Source organism: Bidens hawaiensis, unplaced genomic scaffold (assembly GCF_021521415.1).
Source record: "Bidens hawaiensis isolate Kalapana, Puna unplaced genomic scaffold, B.hawaiensis_p1.1 tig00060010_1, whole genome shotgun sequence".
Classification (NCBI taxonomy): Eukaryota; Viridiplantae; Streptophyta; class Magnoliopsida; order Asterales; family Asteraceae; genus Bidens; species Bidens hawaiensis.
In genome coordinates, this window is record NW_027500816.1 from 31,959 (window position 1) to 37,378 (window position 5,420).

The window sequence follows — 5,420 nt, forward strand, 5'->3', positions numbered from 1 at the left end:
TCTGTTGCTGTTGTTATTGTATGTCTGATAGCTCAGACTCCTCTAACCCCTCAATCACCTCTATTGCCTCTCGAAGACATCGTGTGAAATCTGTGGTGATGTCGACATTGAAGCAAAAGGGCAAGGGGAAGAGGGTTGTTGAGACCACATCGGAGGAAGTAGTGAGGACCAAGGCCACGAAAAGGTGGAATGAAATCCCCTGCAAACTAAGGCAGGTCGATCTCGACAGCCTCATCTCGTCACAGGGTTTTCTCCCTGTGTTTGGCTGCATGTTGCCTGTGGCCGGGCAAACGGCGGCGGACCCGCCTCCCGGCTATATTTCACTGTACACCCATTTTTTCACCCACTGCAACCTTCGTCTTCCGATGACAAGGTTTGTAGGCGCGGTGTTACGGTTTTTTGGGATACATATATCCCAAGTCCATCCGTTTGGACTTGTGCGCATGACTCATTTCGAGTTCATGTGCAAATCACAGCGCGAGGAGCCCACCCCTCGTCGCTTTCAATTTTTTTACAAGCCCAAGATCCAAGATTCTTGGATCTCCTTTATTCCTCGCAGTCAGAAGGTTAAGTGCAGCACCGTGTCATTCAAGAGCCTTCATGACTGGTCTGAGAGGTTCTTCTACATCAGGGCTGGTGTAATCCCCATCCGCATGACGATGCGCGCGATCGATTCTGCGCCCGCGGATGCGGATGTTATTAAGAACCCAACCGGCGCCTGGGTTAAGAAACTGACCGCCGAACCATCCCCCGCCAAGAAAATTCGCGAGGAGGCGCTGGTGGGGGTCGGCATGAGTAAGCTGTGGGCCGACAGCGCGGCGGAGCCTGTCATCCAAGTGGACGGCTTGCGTAAGTTATCGCATTGCTTTATTTCCGCGCTAATAAAATTTGCCTTTGCTGATATTATTTGTCTTGTTTTTGCGCAGTAACCAAGGAGTTTTTCCACGCCGCATACGACGATCAAGTGGAGGGTGGCTCCGTCCCGCTGGGCGCTGGGGAGGTGGGGTTCCCAGATCGCTTCGATGACATGTTCATCCCTGTGGATCTGGAATTTGACTTTGATAGCGACGCGCCTGGTAAGCCTTCGCACTTATGCTTATTCCTTAAGAATACCAAAGTTTATTAACAGTTCTGTTGGTTGTATTTGCAGATGCGCTCGAAAACTACGAGCTGGAGCTCGCGGAAGAGGAGGAGGAGGAAGAGGAGGCGCCCCTACTAAAGCGCAAAGCTAAGGGGAAATCTGGCGCAGGGGGCAGTAAGAGACAGAAGAAAGATGACACCCCTGTCGCTCATCCCCATGCTCAAACGAAGGGACCTGAGGAAACCCAGGTGTTTACCACCAAGGTTTCTTTAGCTTCCCTGCCTGTGAAAGTGGGCAGACCTCCTGTCCACTTGAGGTATGGTGGCGTGACCTCCTCCCTTCGCGCGGCTGAAGAGAGAAGCAGTGTCGCGCCTGCGAAAGGTATACTTTGCTTACCCATAATGGTTCAATGAGGGCGATTCTGATTGAATTATTATTAAATCTTTTCGCATTTGAATGTTTGCAGGACCGGCGACGGTAGCAGATCAGCCGCAGGCGCAACAAGGTGCTGAGACTGCGCCGGGGGCTGCTTCGAAGTCCCCTGTTCTACCCTCAGAAAAGGGTAGAGTGAACTTTATGGCGATGTTCGCCGCGCGAACAGAATTGCGCGAAGGTATGTTTTGCGCCTTTGTCTTCTGAATTTTTTGTTTTGATCAAATCATAAACCATTTTTTGTTGTTGATTTGTTCATAGGAGTTGTAGCTGGCGTACAAGCTGCTGGTGACACTCCTGGCGCCGTTGCCGGCGCCGCTGGTTCTGTTCCTGCTCCTGCTAGTGCTGAGTCTCCCCTTATTGGGATTACAAAGGAGCAGGAAGCCGTATTGCGCGCCGAACTGGCGGCGTCGAGACCTCCCTCGCCTCCTCCTACGCGCAGCCCTCTCCGCGAGGCTGGTTTGGAGCCCTCCAGGTCGCAGGAGAAGAGGCCGATTGAAGAAGATGAGGAGGATGAGGGAGCTCAAGCTGAAGACTCCTTCGGAGTCCGTGCCAGCCCTGCGATGCCACAAGACTTCGCAGCGCATACTTCTGGTGTGGCTGGCGCTGACTTTTCTGCTTCATCCCCGCAGGTATGTTTTAATTTGTTGCTCCGCTGCGCGTACTTCCATATAAGTATGTTTTTATGACTTAGAACATTTGTTGTGTTTTGCAGGAAGGTGACCACGTTTACCGCCCGAGATGGAATATTAACGAAGAAAGTTCCTTCCAATCCATGGGTGTATTCAAGGACTTCTGGGCTCATGCCGTGCCTCCTACTGAAAGGAGGTATCAGGAGGGGCGCACCCGCGCTGACTTGCTCAACGATCACATTTTAGCTGGGTCGGCTTTTTTTGCTGCCTCCCAAGAGCTTCATCGTGATTATATTAAAGTACGCGATGCTCTTGTGGAAGCCCAGCAAGAGGCTAAGGTGGCTGCCTGGAACCTTTCTGATGCTCGCGCACGAGCTGAGAAACTCCAGGCGGAGCTCAGCGAAAACCGAGCAAGTGCAAACACCGCCTTTATTAAGCGCGGGCATGAGCTCCAAGCTGCGCGGGAGAAGCAGCAGGTGGCGGAGGCCGAAGTTGCCAAGTACGCGCGGAGAGTGCGTGACTTGGAACTGGAGGCGGAGGCGCGTGACCAAGCTATCGTCCAGAATATCACTGAGAAATCATCACTGGAGAGTGAGGTTGCGCGCCTGAAGAAGTATTTGGCGGCCGCGCAGGCCGATAGAGATGAGGCCTTGGCGACGGCAGCGTCTAGCCAGGAAGCACTTGATGCTGCGCGGGCGGAGAAAGAAAAAATTTTGGCGGCAGCAGCGTCTGATAAAGAGGAGCTAAAAAAGACCAAGGAAACTGTTGAGTTCTTAAACTCCCAGGTTCCTGCCCTCGAGACGTCTGTTGCTGGCCTCGCGCAGGATCGCCAATGGCTGGTGTCACAGGGCATGACTCGTTGCGCTTTGGCGATGAAATATTCTGGCGAGTTTCAGGCCCTTGTGATGGACTGCAATGCTGCCGCGCGCTTGGTGGGTCGCGCTGAAGGGTTTACGGATGGCTATGAATATGGCATGTTGAAGAAGAACCCATCCTTGTACCCTTACAAGAGCGACGCGGCCTGCGCGGACATGGCCGCGGTGGGGGAGAAGTATATGAATACTCCCATCTCCATCCTTGTGCAAGTAGAAGACTCCATTGAGGAGGAAGAACTTGACTATGGTCAGTTTGGAGATGAGGAGCGGGCCGCGCCAGATGCTGCGGGAGATGATGAGGGTGATGAAGTGGCTGACGTCGACGTGGAGACTTGAGAAGCCCTTCATCTTTCTAATTTTTTTTTTTTTGTTTTTTGTTATACTTGTAATTTATAACTCATCACACTTGTAAATTTCAATGCTATGGAATGAAATTTGTTTTCCCTTTTTCACATCTTGCGCATTTCCATTCATCTCTTCATGTTTGCTTGTATAGATATAAGATATGCTTGCACGTTAAAATAAGAACAAGGTTGTAAGGAAATTATTTACTTAACCATAGTCCTATTTTGTAAGTGGTTTCGCAGTATCTTGTTTATGCTGACACGCGCGATGACTTTTCACTATTCCTTTTTTGCGCGTCGTTGTCGCGCGTTTTTTATATGGAATTATGAGTTTTAGCCATTACATGTCAGCATGTGTTACTCAGATATCCACTATAATTCCGCGCGCGACCTCGACCTGAGACCTTAACAACTATTATTTGGCATGTACTTTGCCTTAGTTGTGTTTAGGGATTTTTATGATCAGGCTGCGCGGGACGTAAGATGGATGTTTGTGAGTGTTTTGAGCTAAGGCTCTTTGTTTTGGGCTAAGGCCCTGACATTTTTAGAGTTAAGACTCGTTAACGTGTTTGAGCTAAGGCTCGTAGGTTTGGGCTAAGGCCCTGACGTTTTAGAGTTAAGACTCGTTAACGCGTTTGAGCTAAGGCTCGCGCATGTATGTTTTACTTCGTTTTATTTTGTTTTGAAGTCAATATAGTGTTGTCATATAGCTCCAAATTAATAAAGGAAGTGTGAAACATGTATGCAAAGGTAATAGAACAAATATTGAAAGATAGCGCGAATCATCATTCATGATGGCTTAAAATCCTTGATTACATATTTGAATTTTTACATGAAGCATTTTCTAAGCTGTGCTGCGTTCCACGCGCGCGGTATCTTTTTTCCATTCAAATCTTTTAAAGTGTACGCGCCTTTCCCCAATTCTTCTGAGATTTGATAAGGTCCTTCCCAATTGGGGGACATTTTTCCTGGGGGTATTGCGCGGCTAGCTTCATTGTTTCGAAGGACAAAATCATTTTTCTTGAAGTGGCATTCTTTAACGCGCTGATTATAATATTTTTCCAGCTTTTTCTTGTATTTGGCTTCATTGATGATAGCCGCTTCTCTGCGCCCTTCAAGCAAGTTGAGGTCCAATCTTCTTTCGCGCTCGTTATCAGTCTTGCTCATCATGAGTACCCTATGGGATGGGCATCCAACTTCTGCTGGGATCATAGCCTCTGTCCCATAGGTTAGGCTGAACGGGGATTCGCCATTGCTAGTTTTGCTTAATGTCCTGTGCGCCCACAGGACATTAGGTAACTCTTCGACCCAAGAATGGGATTCTCCCTCCAACCTTTTCTTCAGCCCATTTAACAAACTTTGATTCGCGCGCTCCACTTGGCCATTCCCCTGAGGGTGGTAGACCGAAGTGAAGATTTGGTTGATGTGCAATTCTTTGAGCCAGCTGGATATCTTCCTGTCAGTGAATTGTTTGCCATTGTCGCTCACAATTTCCATAGGAAGGCCAAAACGGCAAATGATGTGGCTCCAGATAAATTGCTTCATCGCCTCAGATGTGATTTTTGCTAGTGGCTTGGCCTCAACCCATTTTGTGAAATAGTCTACCGCCACTACCAAAAATTTCACTCGCCCTTGCGCTTGCGGCAGGGGCCCCACAATATCAATGGCCCATTTGTGGAAAGGCCATGCGGAGGTCACTGGAATCAAGTTGTTCTTTGGCCGCATGGTGTTTGGCGCGTAGCTCTGACATGCCTTGCATTTTTGGATTTCTTTTAGCGCATCCAAGTACATGCCTGGCCAATAGTAGCCTGAGCTCATTGCCTTGGCAACCACCATGCGCGGGCCAGCGTGTATTCCGCAGATTCCTTCGTGAATCTCCCTAATCACATAGCTTGCTTCTTCAGCATCCAGGCATTTCATGAGCGGTCCAAGATAAGAGCGTCGATATAATGTACCATCAAGTAGTTCATAGTTCTGCGCCTTGTGTCTTATCTTTCTCGCCTGTGCGCGATCGTCCGGTAACTTCCCCTCCTTCAGGAATTCCATTATTGGAGTT